The 19,189-nt window shown below is 37.7% G+C and overlaps 1 protein-coding gene and 1 pseudogene across 2 annotated transcripts in view; both read right to left on the reverse strand.

Moving 5' to 3' along the window:
- The window catches only part of TAOK3 (TAO kinase 3), a 183,414-nt gene that overhangs the window by 117,347 nt on the left and 46,878 nt on the right, over nucleotides 1–19,189 (reverse strand). The window lies entirely within an intron of this gene.
- Nucleotides 15,853–16,253, reverse strand: LOC136145881 (large ribosomal subunit protein P1 pseudogene; annotated as a pseudogene).

A 19,189-nucleotide genomic window follows, 5' to 3' on the forward strand; every position in this document is an offset into this window, starting at 1 on the left:
ACTTTGCTGCATGATGGGCAAGTGGACCCAAGTTCAGTAGCAATGATCTTCCCAAATTTTTGAAGAATATTCACTTGTTTCAGCACTATTTCTCCTCCTTTCATAGGTAAATTTCTTTTAATTTAACACACTTCACACTTAACGGACTCATATAACCCTTTATAACTACCTTGAGATCAGCACACAGTGCCCATTTTTTAGAAAAACATGATAGTTCATAATGACAAATCAAAAAAGGCACAAATGTGTTCTGAGATACTTTTAATGAGTCTATGGTACTTAAGGTTTCCCACAATTTTGTGAACCATTATTAACAGAGTTCTATTTGTGTTCAGTTTAAATTACTAAAGGTTGTTTCTTGTTTTTTTTAATTAAGTATTTTATTCTTTGTGGCTGACAACTAGGGGTAAAGAACAGTTACAATATAAATGCATTTCTGCAAGTCTCGAGGCAGTCAGGCTGATTTGATAGAGCTCAATTTCGGGGGCAGTGGGTATTTTTTGCTTTCCTCTCCATCCATCCCCTTAACCGTGTTCTGTAATTAAAGCCTAATATGTACAAAACGAGCAGGATTACTGGGCAAGAGCCAATTCAGGAGGGTATGAATTGCTTCTGTGCTAGTTCTAGAATATCAGCTGGGAAACATTATCAAAAGGAAATCAAGGCAATTCCTTTGCTGATAAGGAAACTGTAAAGAATCTCTTCAAGACTAGAAACAGCCAGTTCAGTAATGCAAATGCCCTTGTGTTTATCTCAACAATAACAATCTCCCCATTTACTATTTAGCAAAGATTGAAAGAGCAAAACCAAAAACTCAAAACATGGAAGGTGTAAAAGAAGTTTCTTTACTGCTCAGTACTTTGGCAAGCATAATAACACATTTGCATCTGTCTGAGTGGTAACTTCCAAAAGTCTGAGAAAGTAAATGTGAGCTGAATATCAAGCAACAAGAGAGATAATTCTGAGCAACTACATGTGTGTGGAGGGAAGGGGTTGAGTACCAAAGAGGTGAACATTAAGCAGAGTGAAGAAAGCTCACAAAACTAAAACTCAGTAGCTTTAGCTCCTGAATAAAGATGAACTCAGAGCAAGTTTTCTAAATCATCTTGCCATGTTAAATACACACATACGGAAAAAGCTTCAGTACATTTAAGGGCATTTTGTAAAGTGCTCTTTTCTTCCTGAATTCTGCTATTCTTTCTGTTCCTCAACAATTATGTATGTCCGTGGTCTAATTATTTCCTTATTCTCTGCTCATCTCTCTCCTTTCTTAAGATCCTCCCTTCCTCTTTTTTTTTTTTTTTTTTAAATCTCCCTCATACAGACAGAAATGAGCAAATTCAGTTCTCCTTCAGTATTCATGTTTTAGTTAGATTCATATTTTTTGTGCCTTCTCCATTAGTACTCATTCACAACTGCCCTGGTTTCCTTGGTGCTTGATAAATGTTAGTATGATGCCACAAGTAGCTGCAAATGTCACTCAAGAAGGCTTGATTACAGTAGCAAAGAAGTGAAAACATCAAAGCAAAATAGCTAATGGAAACTTAAAATAAAAAAATCCTCACACTTAGCTGAATGCCTAAGAGGTACATGGAGGGAACTAAAAAATAAGTTTGCTTAAGTGTTTGTGTGGAAATTTTAAAGACCTTTCTTACCACAAGCAACCTTGTACTCTGAAGCGAGACTCCTCCCCAAAGCTATAATTCATGAATGGTGACTGAGCAAGGAGTTATTTCTTCTTCTTTCATTTATTTATTTATTTATTTTTCCATTTATTTTTATTAGTTGGAGGCTAATTACTTTATAATATTGTAGTGGTTTTTGCCATACACTGATATTTTTTCTATTATTTAAATTTGCAGGTATTAAAACCTGAAGTTGTGGTCAAGATAAGTGAGAGTTCAAAGCATGACAAGAATGAGTGCATTAAAAACAAAAAAGGCTGGAGATGATCCTATTATGATATATATATTTTTTCTTCTCAGATCATCCCTCTTCAACTTCCACAAATTACATGACTTATGAACAAAATTTAAATTAAAAATGTCCCTTTTAGAATTTTGGTATGCTTTCAGATATTTTGTTCATAAATGTCTTTTGTCATTCTCTGTCTCCATTCACTCATCTTTAAGTGGGGAAAATGAAACATAGCATGAGTTTCTGTACACACAGATCAAGGAAGGAAATTAAAGTAACCTGTGCCATTCTCAATAAATGGATCATATCTACATGCTGGAGGGGTCAGGAGGAAGAACAAAAAGGTGAGTAAGATGAAAAAATAGGTCAAGCCCTAGGTTTCAGAATAAATGACGGTGCAGGGTTTGGCTATCTCATCTCTACTGCCAATTACTGAAGGCAGTTTAGATGCTAGTTAAGGATATTAGCTCAGATACAAGATTACCTGTATCCAAAGCGAGCTTCTGCCTGACTTAAAGTATGGTGAAGTAACTCAACTTCTCTAAGCCTCAATTTCTCATGAGTTAATACAGACACTAAAAATACCCATAACTTATAGGTTGTTATAAGGACTACATGAGATTTTTCAAGCAGAAGGCTAACTGTCACACATCAAGACCCACTTAATAAACTCATCAGCTATATTGCTAGTGGAACTTCCCTGATAGCTCAGTTGGTAAAGAATCCGCCTGCAACGCAGGAGACTCTGGTTCACTTCCTGGGTCAGGAAGATCTGCTTAAGAAGGGATAGGCTACCCACTATAGTATTCTTGGGCTTCCCTGGTGGCTCAGCTGGTAAAGAATCTGCCTGCAATGTGGGAGACCTGGGTTTGATCCTGGGTTGGGAAGATCCCCTGGTGAAGGGAAAGGCTACCCACTCCAGCATTCTGGCCTGGAGAATTCCACGGACTGAACAGTCCATAAATGGCAGTCCTTATTTTGTATGTAAACTGATACTCCTATACATGCATGTTCTGCTGCTGCTGCTAAGTCACTTCAGTTGTGTCTGACCCTGTGCGACCCCACAGATAGCAGCCCACCAGGCTCCCCCGTCCCTGGGATTCTCCAGGCAAGAACAATGGAGTGGGTTGCCATTTCCTTCTCCAATGACATGCGTGCTCAGTCATGTCCTATTCTTTGTGACCCCACAGACTGTAGCCTGCCAGGCTCCTCTGTCCATGGAATTTCCCAGGCAAGAATACTGGAGTGGGTTGCCATTTCCTCCTCCAGGGGACCTTCTCGACCTAGGGATAGAACCTGCATCTCCTGGTCTCCTGCATTGTGGGCAGATTCTTTACTGCTGAGCCCCTGGGGAAACCTCTCCTACAAATAGTATGTTCTTAAAGGAATGGGGTGTCTTTCTAAATCCCCAAAGTATCTCTTATACTAAATATTTTGTATGTTGTAGTCCATTCTTAAAGACAATAATCACAATATTTACTTTCAGAGAGATGGCTTGCTAAGATGCCAGTGCTTTGCACTGGATAAATCCAAAATGAAGAAATAATGCTAAGGCAGACTCTGCCTGTTGGTTACCTAACAACCACTTCTCATTATTCTGTTGACAGAATAATTTTCTGCCCTATGGTGATATAGGATAAGCCATAATAGGTATAAGCTAGTTGCGGTAATATTTTAATTGTCATCACCAGTGACTGATCTAGGGGTAAGCATGTGCTCCAGTTTTGCCCAACAGAACCTGAGAGGATGTCTGCTAGAGGCTTCTGAATAAGTAACCTGTATGTGTGTGAGTACCTAGTGAAATAAGCACCTAGTGAATAAGTAAAATGAGGACCTAGTCAATAAGTATCTAATAAGAACAAAATCTTCTGCATCTGCAGGAAGAATTAGTAAGTTAGCAGTATTTGTTATTTATCCAGTGTGTACAATTCTAGATAGACAGTTTCAAATAAGTATAAAATTTCCAACAGCTCTCAATTTTTTCACAGCATGTTTCTAAAATGATGGAGGACAATAAGTAAGTAATTATAGGGAAGTAACAAAAACGCATATCAGATAGACTTTTCTACCTGTGCTAGACTTGTGTAAGGATTAGGCATGGATGCGTATATCCCTTGGAAAAATACTATATCAGCTGATATAAGGTAAGACAAGGAAGTGGAAAAGAAATTAAAGATGGTTTCAAGTCTGAGTGATTAGGATGATTAAAGTGTCACAACTAAATCACTAAAAAGCAGTACATTCTGAGGTAATTCTGATGAGGTCTGCTTTAATCGGGTTGAGTTCAACACATGAAAGCAAGATAACTCAGAGCAAGCAGCTGGAGGAACAGGATACAATGTCAATTTCTTTTAAACTGAAGAACAGTTAATTTACAATGTTTCAGGTATACAGCAAAGTAATTGTTTTATACACACAGATACACATATATAATTTTTCAGATTCTTTTCCATTATATTACAGGTTATTTTTTAAATTAATTAATTAATTAATTTTACAATATTGTATTGGTTTTGCCATACATTGACTTGAATCTGCCATGGGTATACATATGTTCTCCATCCTGAACCCCCCCTCCACCTTCCTCCCCATCCCTTCCCTCTGGGTCATCCCAGTGCACCAGCCCCGAGCACCCTGTATCATGCATTGAACCTGGACTGGTAATTCATTTCACATATGATAATTTACATGTTTCAATGCTATTCTCCCACATCATCCCGCCCTCGCCCTCTTCCACAGAGTCCAAAAGACTGTTCAATACATCTGTGTCTCTTTTGCTGTCTCACATACAGGGTTATCATTACTATCTTTCTAAATTCCATATATATGCATTAGTATACTGTATTGGTATTTTTCTTTCTGGCTTACTTCACTCTGTATAATAGGCTCCAGTTTCATCCACCTCATTAGAACTGATTCAAATGTATTCTTTTTAATGGCTGAGTAATGTTCCATTGTGTATATGTACCACAGCTTTCTTATCCATTCATCTGCTGATGGGCATCTAGGTTGCTTCCATGTCCTGGCTATTATAAACAGTGCTGTGATGAACATAGGGATATACGTGTCTCTTTCAATTCTGGTTTCCTCGGTGTGTATGCCCAGCAGTGGGATTGCTGGGTCATACAGCAGTTCTATTTCCAGTTTTTTAAGGAATCTCCACACTGTTCTCCATAGTGGCTGTACTAGTTTGCATTCCCACCAACAGTGTAAGAGGGTTCCCTTTTCTCCACACCATCTCCAGCATTTATTGATTGTAGACTTTTGGATAGCAGCCATTCTGACTGGCGTGAAATGGTACCTCATTATGGTTTTGATTTGCATTTCTCTGATAGTGAGTGATGTTGAGCATCTTTTCATGTGTTTGTTAGTCATCTGTATGTCTTCTTTGCAGAAATGTCTCTTTAGTTCTTTGGCTCACCTTTTGATTGGGTCTTTTATTTTTCTGGAATTGAGCTACAGGAGTTGCTTGTATATTTTTAAGATTAATTCTTTGACTGTTGCTTTGTTTGCTATTATTTTCTCCCATTCTGAAGGCTGTCTTTTCACCTTGCTTATAGTTTCCTTTGTTGTGCAGAAGCTTTTAATTTTAATTAGGTCCCATTTGTTTATTTTTGCTTTTATTTCCAATATTCTGGGAGGTGAGTCATAGAGGATCCTGCTGTGGTTTATGTCAGAGAGTGTTTTGCCTATGTTTTCCTCTAGGAGTTTAATAGTTTCTGGTCTTACATTTAGATCTTTAATCCATTTTGAGTTTATTTTTGTGCATGGTGTTAGAAAGTGTTCTAGTTTCATTCTTTAAAAAGTGGTTGACCAGTTTTCCCAGCACCACTTGTTAAAGAGATTATCTTTTCTCCAATGTATATTCTTGCCTCCTTTGTCAAACATAAGGTGTCCATAGGTGCGTGGATTTATCTCTGGGCTTTCTATTTTGTTCCATTGATGTATATTTTTGTCTTTGTGTGAGTACCATACTGTCTTGATGACTGTGGCTTTGTAGTATAGACTGAAGTCAGGCAGGTTGATTCCTCCAGTTACATTCTTCTTTCTCAACATTGCTTTGGCTATTCGAGGTTTTTTGTATTTCCATACAAATTGTGAAATTATTTGTTCTAGTTCTCTGAAAAATACCATTGGTAGCTTGATAGGGATTGCATTGAATCTATAGATTGCTTTGGGTAGTCATTTTCACTATATTGATTCTTCTGATCCATGAACACGGTACATTTCTCCATCTATTTGTGTCCTCTTTGATTTCTTTCACCAGTGTTTTATAATTTTCTATATATAGGTCTTTTGTTTCTTTAGGTAGATATATTCCTAAGTATTTTATTCTTTTTGTTGCAATGGTGAATGGAATTGTTTCCTTAACTTCTCTGTTTTCTCATTGCTAGTGTATAGGAATGCAAGGGGTTTCTGTGTGTTAATTTTATATCCTGTAACTTTACTATATTCATTGATTAGCTCTAGTAATTTTCTGGTGGAGTCTTTAGGGTTTTCTATGTAGAAGATCATCTCATCTGCAAACAGTGAGAGTTTTACTACTTCTTTTCCAATCTGGATTCCTTTCATTTCTTTTTCTGCTCTGATTGCTGTGGCCAAAACTTCCAAAACTATGTTGAGTAGTATTGGTGAGAGTGGGCACCCTTGTCTTGTTCCTGATTTTAGGGGAAATGCTTTCAATTTTTCACCATTGAGGATAATGTCTGCTGAGGGTTTATCATATATAGCTTTTATTATGTTGAGGTATGTTCCTTCCATTCCTGCTTTCTGGAGGGTTTTTATCATAAATGGTATATTACAGATTATTAAAGACACTGACTATAATTCCCTGTGCTATACAGTAGGTCCTTACTGTTCATCTATTTTATATACAGTAATGTGTATTTGTTAATCCTAAACTCTTAATTTATCTCTCTTCATAATGTCTACTCTTAAAGTGTTGATTTTGATGTCACTAGCATAGAACTGCCAATTGAAATCAAGAATGAACTCTACATGGGAGAGAAGAGTGTGAAGAATGGGCAGAGAACTAATATCTAAGTTCCAGAAAAGCTCAGTTAGTTTCATTGGTGGTTCCACCATGTATTGGGCTTCCCTTCGACTCAGCTGGTAAAGAATCTGCCTGCAATACAGAAGACCTGGGTTCGATCCCTGGGTTGGGAAGATCCCCTGGAGAAGGAAAAAGCTACCCACTCCAGTATTCTGACTGAGAAAATTCCATGGACTGTATAGTCCATGGGGTCACCAAGAGTCAAACACAACAGAGCAACTTTTACTATCACCATCATGTATTAGCTAAATATATGAGCCTGCTAATTCACTGAAGAGTTCTAAGTATCATTTTCCTCATCTGTAAAAGAAAAGTAACTACCATATCAAGTGGTTGTGAGAAATAAATGACATAATGAATACAAAGCCTTCAGCACAATGACTAATATATATGTTCTTAAGCAATATGTTTGGGGTCAGAAAGAGGAAGACCATGAAAGGAGACAGAGAAGAAGTGACAGGTTCATGCATTCATTCATACAAACCAGAGTATACCAAGTATCTACAATATTTAAGGCACTGAGCTGGAACAAGAACCCAGAGATGGTAAAGTCATTTGCAGTTCAAATTCAATCAACATTTGTTGAGTACTTCCTTGTGTCAGACATTATGATATGATTTCACTGATCTCACTTAAGGGATATAACGCAAGGTGGGAGACTTTTCCAAAGAGATCAGGTAGATAAGTTAGATAAGAACTTAAAAAAGATGATTAATGCAGGTAAAATGGAAATTACTGGTGATCTTTGAGAAAATCTTTTTGGTTTGCAAGAATGGGGTTGGGATGAGTGGACAAAAAGGGAAGGAAATGTGGGCTGGGGCGGGGTGTGTGTGGGGGCAGGGGCGGGGTTAGGTGGTTTACAGGCATACTAGAGCAGAACAAGAAAGTAATACTGGTTTTTGTAGGTGATTTAGAGATTGTGCTTGCCTCAAAGAAAGTGAGAAGGGGTCAGTGGAAAGGAAGAGACAAGAATAATTAATACTTCAGTTGGTAAAGCATCCGACTGCAATGCAGGAGACCCCGGTTCAATTCCTGGATTGGGAAGATCTGCTGAAGAAGGGATAGGCTACCCACTCCAGTATTCTTGGGCTTCTCTGGTGCCTCAGCTGGTAAAGAATCTGCCTACAATGTGGGAGACCTGGGTTTGATCCCTGGGTTGGGAAGATCCCCTGGTGAAGGGAAAGGCTACCCACTCTAGTATTCTGGCCTGGAGAATTCCATGGACGATATAGTCCATGGGATTGCAAAGAGTCGGAGCAACTGAGCAACTTTCACTCACTCACTCACTGATTTTTTGAACTGTGAAAAAGAAATACTCAGATATATTTGGAAAAGAAAATATTTTTTGTACAAATGAGTCACTCAATGAATTAACGACTAAACTAATCAAAACTTTGGTAGGCTTGGTTTGATAAAGAGACATGGAAGAGGCAGATTTTTCTTAACTATGATAATTTCACAAGATTTTAAGACGATAGACAAAACATTTTTTCTACAAGTGAAAATCTCATTCTCTTGAACACTATTCAGTAGGGGTGTTCTTTATACTTGCACACAGTGTGTGCCAAGATCTCAGGGCAAGGTGCTCTACTATCAGTGAGAATACCTTCAAGAAAGCATATCAGCACTATCAAAACACCAAATTTACTTCTTTTTTTTTGCAGACTTTTTTTGGGGGGCTGCACTGGGTCTTTGTTGCTGTGCATGGGCTTTCTCTAATTGTGACAAGTGGGGGCTACCTCTAGTTGCAGTGCTGTACAGCATGGACGTGAGGACATGTGGGCTGCAGTAGTGATGGCGCATGGATTTAGCTGCATCAAACCCATGTCCCCTGCATTGGTCAGTGGATTCTTAACCATTTCTAACCAGGAATTCCCCAAATGTACTTCTAAACATCTACCCAAAAGGATACAACTAGGACCAGGAAAGGGATAAACAAAGTGCCTAAACCAATCTCATCCCTTCATTGACTTCTTCTCACTAATTTCTTCACTAGAGAGAAGAGCTTGGTCCTGTTCTAACTTTGGCTCAATAAAAGATATATTGTAAACCCTATCTGGTGTTGGAGAAGACTCTTGAGAGTCCCTTGGACTGTAAGGAGATCCAACCAGTCCACACTAAAGGAGATCAGTCCTGGGTGTTCATTGGAAGGACTGATGCTGAAGCTGAAACTCCAATACTTTGGCCACCTCATGTGAAGAGTTGACTCATTGGAAAAGACCCTGATGCTGGGAGGGATCGGGGGCAGGAGGAGAAGGGGACGACAGAGGATGAGATGGCTGAATGGCATCACCGACTCGATGGACATGAGTTTGGGTAAACTCTGGGAGTTGGTGATGGACAGGGAGGCCTGGCGTGCTGTGATTCATGGGGTCGCAAAGAGTCAGACACGACTGAGCGATTGAACTGAATTGAACCCTTCTTAAAATTATAACCTCCCACAGTGTCCATCTTGCTGCTTTTATCAGCTTCAAATACACTATGTGCTTAATTTGTATGTGTTCTCTCTCCCCTTTCTAGAATGTAAACCTCTTAGGGCAGGTTTTTTAGTCTGTTATGTTCACAATTGCATCTCCAGATGTAATGTTGGACAGATAATACTCATGAAAAATAGAGTTGATGAAAAACTGAATAAAATCAATCCCATCATAACAAAAACAATGTTGTGAAAAGTTTCTTTTGCATGGACTTTTGCACCATTTTTCCTGTGTTAATGTTATTTTGCAAATCTCACAGTATTTCATATAAATTGGTTTCTTTCTATTAGACTGTGACATTCTGGAAGATAGCTCCACATATTATTTTTAATTATTTCCTTATTGCTCTCATGTACTAAATGCCAGCTAATAAATAAAGTCTAGCTACCTCTTCTTTACATTCCTGGTCCTGCCTTTTCCTTTTGCTGCCTCATGCCAACGCCACTTTGCTGAAGAGGGTTTGGCACTGTTTCAGCAAAGTCATTCTCCACACTACTTTGTTATGCAGTGATTGAATAGACCATGGTTTTAAGTTGTTGAAATGGCAAGCAGTGTTTTCCAAACGGAATTCTTTCATGAATTACAATGCAATAAAATTGTTCAGAGATTCAACTTGCTGTATTACATTTCATTCACTTAGAGTGAAATTCCACTACAGACAACTGAAGAGAATTCACTTTTATTTTTATACTCCAGATACTTCACATTTGGTGAGATTTCGCAGACTGAGTACCTGAACCCTCAAAGATCTCAGAATAGACACGGACTCTTTGGACTAGGTTAACTACAAAATACATTAACCACAAAGAGGACTTCACAACTTGATCTTCAGTTATTGATTGCCTCTTCCTAGACTTCTTTGTATGATATTTGAGTATTTCTTCATAATCCAGTTTAGAAAAATTATAATTTATGTTTACAAATAAGGAACTCCCTAAGTATTTCTTAACAAGTTTGTAAGATTACAACATTCTCTAAAAAATGAATGTAAATGGAAATTAAGACAATGTTAAAACAAGCCTCTGATAAATATAACCTCTATTGATTGAACTCCTTTGATTTTTCAAAGTCACATGAGTACAACCTATGTTTCAGGTGTATTTAGTGGTCACTAGTGTTCATTTTAGAAAAATTATTTATGCTTAGAATAATCAAGCCACAATGGTTAAGTTTCATCTTTAAAGACAGTACATGTAATAAATATACTTTAGAATACTTATGAATTTTTGCCTGGCTAAAACATTTATGACATTTTGATTCCACTTATTTGACTTAATATGAACAGAATGCTAGATTTCTAATTTAAAAAGTAGGTATGCAACAACAAAGGTTTACGTATAGCACAGGGAACCGTAGTCAATATCTTGTAATAATCTATAATGGAAAATAATCTGAAAAATAATATATGTGTATATGTATAACTGAATCACCTTGCTGTGCATCTGAAACACTATAAGCCAACTCTACTTCAATAAAATAGCTATATCAAGAAAAAAAAAGAAATTTTTTACATACTATACTTTAGACTTCAGTCACTTGTTTGTAAAGTACATATATTTAACATGGCACTTTTGCTCTCAGAGTTTGTTCTAGATCAGCACTTTCAGTTAGAATGTTTCATGATGATGGAAACACTCTATACTTGCAGTGTGCAATACAGCAGCCTATACCACATGTGGCTACTGAGCACTTGAAATGTGGCTAGTGTGACTGGGGAACTGAATTTGTAATTCTGTTAAATTTCAATTAAACTAATTTAAATAGCTACATGGTGAGCAGCAACCAGTTGGACAGTAAAGTTCCAGACAGTTCAAAAAACACTGGTAATTATTATTGAAAATAAATAATAATGATTCTCATAACTATACTATAAAGCTTGTATCACTGCCTCAGGAAATGCTGATGCATCTTGACTAATTGTGCAAGAAGTACTGAGGTTTCAGTACTGTTTGACCACTTTATAAATCAACCTTCCACAATCTTCTCCCTCCCTGCCATCACTTGTGGCCTCTACTCTCTCTTTGAAATCAATTGTAAAACAAAAAGCTAAGATCTAAAAATCTAACTAGTAGCCTAACTCTGACCCTAGGCTGGAGGTATAGCCACTGATGCCACCTCTATAGGGTAATTTCTCCTCAGAATGCTGCTGCTGCTAAGTCACTTCAGTCGTGTCCAACTCTGTGCAACTCCACAGACGTCAGCCCACCAGGCTCCCTCATCCCTGGGATTCTCCAGGCAAGAGTACTGGAGTGGGGTGCCATTGCCTTCTCCACTACTCAGACTAGTCACATTCAATTAACTCTTGACCAGGTTATCTTTGTTTAAAGCAGGAATGAAAGAGAACCACAATAAGAAACAGGAACTGTTGCATTTAGTTATCACACAGCAGTGAGAGTGTACGTGTGTATGTGTGTTTTCACAGGGTCTAGGAGAGCAATTATACCTACCCCTTCCTTCTTCTTCCTGTTAGATAAGTTTTCAAGCTCTTGACAGAAGAGTCCCACAGCTAGCTAAAAGTAATTCCTCCCTGAATTGTTAGTGAAGTTCAGGGAGTCTTTCCTTAAAAGACTACTTGTTCTCAATAGCTGCTTGAAAGAGACTGCTAGAACTAAGCTTGGTTTCTTTTCTCATTTTAAGAAATACCAACATTAATGCTTACACTGGGATAAAACTTTCTTTCACATACCTGTGTGTCAGTCGCTCAGTCATGTCCCTTTCTTTGTGACTCCGTGAACTGTAGCCCTCCAGGCTCCTCTGCCCACAGAATTCTCCAGGCAAGAATACTGGAGTAGGTTGCCATTCCCTTCTCCAGGAGATCTTCCCTACCCAGGGATCAAATCCGGGTCTCCTACATTTCAGGCAGACACTTAACCATCTGAACCACCACGGAAGCACCTTCACATACCTAATAGCATTCAACTATTTTAACATCCTGGTAAGATAGGAAGATGTTATGATTATTCTGACTTTTTTATGAGTGGCATCTGATTCCCACTCTCTCATGTTTTTCTGGTATACCAACCCTTCTACATGGCAAGAGTGCTACCCAACAATGGCTCTGGGAAAAACTGGACACTGTAGAAAAAACTATGACCCACTTCTTTATGATATTTGGGTGTAATTAACTGAGCTCTCAAATTTAGTCCTTGAAACTTTTTCATTCCTTTCTTGGTACTACGTAGTTTTAAAGTGGTTTAAAAGGGAAATATGAAAAGTATCCATACTTTTGCTTGGGAAGATTTCTATTATTTGTTTACTTAATATATGATCTCTGATATAGTTGGTTAAATGCTTATAATCATCCTTCTCTTATATTGTTATTAGTCATATAAATAGGTTTACCACATTTGCTTGATGATGTTGGTAGTTCTTTTCCACTTATGTGAGAGTATGGAGAAAGGATTTAAACAATGGGACAGATAGAAGTCAAGAATATGTAAGTCAGATAGTGAAGATGATGTTAATATGTTCTGAGTTTTAGAGCTTCAGGACTGTTGGAAAACTAATCACATTAATAAGACATTTTGCAACTATATTATTTCCTCAATAAATCTATAAATAATAGCTACTGGCTGTACATACAGAATTAGTGTAGATATTCATAGATTGTCTATAGTTGCTACTTGTTCTTATAAATGTTTTGTGAATATTCATGCAATTTTGTTTTTTGAGCATACCATGAAGCTTGTAGGATCTTAGTTCCCTAACCAGGGCTCAAACCTGGGCCCTTGGCAGTGAAACTCAGAGTCCTAACCACTGGACAGCTAGGGAATTCCCCATTTTTTTCCTTTTTTAAATACAATTAACGAATTGTGTCAAGAAAAGGTCTGTATTGGTCTTTTCTTCAAAATTAACACAATAAAATTGCAAATCTGTTCTTTCAGTAAAAGTAGGGACTAAAAGGACTCAGAAATAGGTTTGTTCTAATGACATTTGTCTCAGTGAAAATAAAGGCTAAAATAATTCATAAATAAGCTTGTCAAAAGGATCTCCACCAGTAAGCAGGAAAAACTCTTACTAGCACTATAATAAAACATGGTCCTGGGCCATCCCTCACAGGAATCTCATAAGACTAAGGAGAGTTCATCTCATTTAGAAACGAATACTAATAAAAAATGCTGTCATAGATCAGATGGAAACTGAATTAAAAAAAAAAAAAGGAGGTATTCAATGAAGTAATTGCTATATAAAACCAGGGCTCATGGCAGGGATATTAAGAGTCAGCCCAAAAATGGGAATGAAAAGTGAGGTGGCAGAAGTCAAGAGAGATGTGAGAATAAAATAAAATCACTACTGAAATGTAGCCTGCACTGGGAAGCAGGGTGAAAATATGCAATGCCGAAGAAGCGTGGTAAAGGACATGTAGCATAGAATTGAGAAAATGAATCAGACAGCCCTGAACAAAGTTTTAAAAATTAGAGAAAATTAGAGCTTTTAGTGATGAACATACTCATAATCAGTAACTAGAAAGAGGATGAAAATGTACTAAAATTATAAAATTAAGGTAATTTTTTAAAAAAGCTTTCTAAGAATAAGACTAAAAGCTACATACAGATTGAAAGGGTCCAAAGTATGCCAGGGAAAAGGAACACAGAATAATTAAACACTGAAACATGTCCTAATTAAGTTACTAAATTCCAAAGATTAAAGAAAAAAAATTCTTCAGGCATTCAGACAAAAAAGGCTCAAGAATAAGACTGGGAAAATATTTGAATCTAAAGACTACAATAAATCCAATATTTATCCACTTGAATTACTAGTTTAAAAATTAACATTCATCACCACAATAGTTTTTCACATATGCATTACTTATTTTATAAAAGAAACCTTAGATAAAAATTATAGAAAATTAAAACAGATTAACTGAATAAAACTGTTAAACCTAAGTGATTCCTTAGTATTAAGGATTAAATTTTTTTAAGAAAATTTAGTACCTTATGGTTTGACATTTATTTAGACTAGTTAAACTTCGCAGAAGAAATACAGTTAGATCATATAAGCAATTGTGATTTTTAAAATAAGCAACAATGCCATAATTTTGGAATATATTAGTTACCCATGTTTCTATAACCTATAACCAGTTAAGTAATTTTTTTCTTTTTCTAAAAATTTTTGTTGGAGTATAGCTGATTTACAGTATTGCGTTAGTTTCTGCTGTTAACCAGTCGTGTCTTAAACAACTGTAATAAAGTAAGGTAATTTTCTTGGGGTAGGGACATAGATAGCTGTGAAAGTATAGCTTCCTACAATTATTTATTTATAATATTATAGGTTTATGACTAACATCTAATTCAATGGACATAACAAGCTACAAATGCTTTATAATTGAATTATTTACAAAATCCACAAGATAGCTTATTAGCTTCGTTTTACAAATGAAGAAATGAAAGCAAAGCTAAAGGAAACTAATTGCCCTAGGTTGCATATTGAATCAACGGAAACAGAAGAGTATCACTTCTACTATGAATTTTTTGTCTCTAACAGCTTTAGTCACAACTTTGCACTCACATTATTTTGGCTACTGAATAACACCGATGTAAAACAGAGCCTGTAGTATCATGATCTAGCACAACAAAATCACGATGAGAATGCTGAAAGACTGGAGGGAAAATACATTTTGGGAAACACAACAGATGAGAATTCCATCAGTCAAAAAAGCACTTATCTGATAAGACTATTCTGCTGAGTCTTATATAAAAAACTGTAGTGAAAATGAAACTGACCAAAAAAAAAAATCTCTGTTATTAAAGAGGGGGAAAATGCAGAAAAGATGCTGAGCAGCTAATTAATAAAGAGTTAAAAGAAAACAAAATGAAATCGTCTAAAAATGACAGTTTAAAACCCATACATATTAGGGAGCCAACCACCTAGGCGAAATGGTGGATCTTAGTAGAAAGGTAGGGCCTGACATTACAGAGGAAGGTGTTTTCAGCTGTATTACAATGAAAGAAAGACCATCTCATAACTTCACCTAAACAGGGACACCTAAGGATTATTGTCAATAGTAACACCTTTACAAGGTTGTATTAGATACTTTAATGGTAATATTTTATGCAAGAGAAATGATTAAATTGTCCAGTAATCTAGAGATTACTAGATGTCCAGTAAACTAGAGATCTCTTCAAGAAAATTAGAGATACCAAGGGACAATTTCATGCAAAGATGGGCACAATAAAGGACAGAAACGATATGGACCTAACAGAAGCAGAAGATATTAAGAAGAGGTGGCAAGAATACACAGAAGAACAATACAAGAAAGATCTTCATGACCCAGATAACCATGATGGTATGATCACTCACCTAGCGCAGGACATCCTTGAGTGTGAAGTCAAGTGGGCCTTAGGAAGCATCACTACGAACAAAGCTAGTGGAGGTGATGGAATTCCAGCTGAGCTATTTCAAATCTTTTTTTTTTTTTTTTTAACAGCTCAGCTTTTTATTGAATGTGTTACTAAAGAGGTTTAGTCAAAAAGACCAAAGCCCATGTCATCATCAGACTCTTCAGATTCTTCTTTCTTTGCTTCTACTTTCTTCTCCTCAGCTGGGGCAGCAGTGGTGGCTGGGGCAGGACCTCCTGCTGGTGCAGCTCCAGCTGCTAGGGCAGGTCCACCAGCCCCCACATTGCAGATGAGGCTTCCGATGTTGCCATTGGCCAAAGCCTTTGCAAACAAACCTGGCCAGAAAGGCTCAACATTTACACCAGCTGCTTTAATGAGGGCATTGATCTTATCCTCTGTGACCGTCAGCTCATCGTCGAGCAGAATGAGGGCAGAGTAGATGCAAGTGAGCTCCGAGACGGAGGCCATGGTGCAGGCAAGTGCTAGGTGGGGGCTGCCGGGCGCGGTGCTAGTTGCCGGATGAAGTGAGGGCCTCGCCGCAAAACAGCCTTAGCTTCCTCGGAAGAACTGAGCACCTTAGCGGCAGCGGAGGAAAGAGACTATTTCAAATCTTAAAAGATGATGTGGTTAAAGTGCTGCACTCAATATGCCAGCAAATTTGGAAAATTCAGCAATGGCCACAGGACTGGAAAAGGTCAGTTTTCATTCCAGTCCCAAAGAATGTTCAAACTACTGCACAATTGCACTTATCTCACACGCTAGCAAAGTAATGCTCAAAATTCTCCCCCTGGAGAAGGAAACGGCAATCAACTCCAGTATTCTTGCCTGGAGAATTCCATGGACAGAGGAGTCTGGTGGGCTATAGTCCATGGGGTCACAAAGAGTTGGACATGACTGAGTGACTAACTTTCACACACTAGCAAAGTAATGCTCAAAATTCTTCAAGCGATGGTCCAACAGTACATGAACCAAGAACTTCCAGATGTTCAAGCTGGATTTAGAAAAGGCAGAGGAATCAGAGATCAAATTGCTAACATACAATTTGATTCCTGAGAAATAAGTATGTAGGTCAGGGAGCAAAAGTTAGAACCGGACACGGAACAATGGACTTGTTCCAAACTGAGAAAGGAGTACATCAAGGCTGTATATCGTCACCCTGCTTTTTTAACTTACATGCAGAGTACATCATGCAAAATGCTGGGCTGGATGAAGTACAAACTGGAATCAAGATTGCCGGGAGAAATATCAATAACCTCAGCTATGGAGATGACACCACCCTTAATGGCAGAAAGTGAAGAGGAACTAAAGAGCCTCTTGATGAACATCAAAGAGGAGAGTGAAAAAGCTGGCTTAAAACTCAACATTCAAAAAATGATCATGGCATCTGGTCCCATCACTTCATGGCAAATAGAAGGGGAAACAGTGGAAACAGTGACAGACTTTATTTTCTTGGGCTTCAAAATCACTGCAGATGGTGACTGCAGCTATGAAATTAAAAGATACTTGCTCCTTGGAAGAAAAGCTATGACCAACCTATACAACATATTAAAAAGCAGAGACATTACTTTGCCGACAAAATTCTGTCTAGTCAAAGCTTTGGTTTTTCCTGTAGTCATGTATGGATGTGAGAGTTGGACCATAAGGAAAACTGAGTGCCAAAGAATTGATGCTTTTGAACTGTGGTGTTGGAAAAGACTCTTGAGAGTCCCTTGAACTGCAAGAAGATCCAACCAGTCAATCCTAAAGGAAATCAACTCTGAATATTCATTGGAAGGACTGATGCTAAAGCTGAAGCTCCAATACTTTGGCTACCTGATTCGAAGAACTGACTCAATGGAAAAATCCTGATGCTGGGGAAGACTGAAGGTGGGAGAAGGGGACGACAGAGGATGAGGTGGATGGATGGCATCACCGACTCAATGGACGTGAGTTTGGTAAGCTGCAGGAGTTGGTGATGGACAGGGAAGCCTGGTGTGCTGCAGTACATGGGGTTGCAGAGTTGGACATGTCTGAGCTGGTGATGGACCAGGAAGCCTGGTGTGCTGCAGTGCATGGGGTTGCAGAGTTCGACATGTCTGAGTGACTGAACTGAACTGTCCAGTAATCTGAGGCCAAAAATTTAAAGAAATGAAAACTCAACATTTTATTTAAAGGAAAACAAAGACAACCTCTTCTGAAGAACTGGAGTAAATAATTATGGCTTGTCTAATTTGGTGACTCAGAGTAGTTATTTACCATTATTGCTCTTGAAGTTCTGTTGGCTTTTCTGCTTAGTATTTGCTAAAATTTTCTCCACACCATAACTTTAATCTTGCCTGCCTTTCTCTAGAAGTAGTAAAATGAATGGTGCTGCTGGTGGAGAAAACAAAACCGAAGAAGGAAGTCCTAGGCCCTTCCAAGACCACAAAATGCAAAACTTTTAGCAGTGACATTTTAGTTTTCCATCACAGAACACACCATCCATATATCTTCTAGAGTTACAACTGTATATTTGTCTAGGATTTCCTGAAATTAACGTTAAAGGAAGTCTTCAGTTTGCAAAAGTGTTGGGTTCCAAATATTTGCTTCCAAGTTAAGTATCTGTTTTTACCCACAAATCAATGTTTCATAAGAAATTTAAGTTAGCTCACAGAGTTTATTAACTATAATGCAAATCTAATACTTTATTTTGCATTTTAAAATATCTTTTAAAAATACAGTTGAGATACAAATAATTATGCAAATCAGAAAATATTGAATTGAGTAATACTTTCAAAACTCTATCTTCAATTAAGACAGAGTACATAAAAATGACATAGCAAGTGGAAAGTTGAGACTATTGTGAACTGAACTTTTTGATTACTAAAAGACTTTAGGGACTGCTGACATTAGCCCTGTATTAAATCTAATTTCAATAAAAAGTGTATGACTCTTCTGTCGCTCAACACACAATACATCATTAGCACTAAAACCACAGAACATCAAGGTTAGAAAAGACTTCAGAGATTACATTAAATTTGACCTTATTTAGACATGGAGAAAACAGATTCAGATGGAATAACTTAATATAAGTTATGCAACCAATTAGTTCTGGAACTGAAATCCCATCCTAATTTTCATCTAGTATCTTTTCCATTATTGGGGCTTCCCACGTGGTGCAGTGGTAAAGAATATGCCTGTCAACGCAGGAGATCCAGGTTCAATCCTGTGGTCAGGAAGATTCCCTGGAGTAGGAAATGGCAACAGGCTCCAGTATTCTTGCCTGGGAAATCTCATGGACAGAGGAGCCTGGTGAGCTAGAGTCCATGGGGGCACAAAGAGTTGGACATGACTGAGGGCACACATATACACACACACATCTGTTCCATTATAATAATGCTTACTAGTCATAATCAATGCCATGTTTTTGCTCAGAAATAAAGTAA

This window comes from Muntiacus reevesi, chromosome 13 (assembly GCF_963930625.1).
Source record: "Muntiacus reevesi chromosome 13, mMunRee1.1, whole genome shotgun sequence".
In the NCBI taxonomy this organism is placed as follows: domain Eukaryota; kingdom Metazoa; phylum Chordata; class Mammalia; order Artiodactyla; family Cervidae; genus Muntiacus; species Muntiacus reevesi.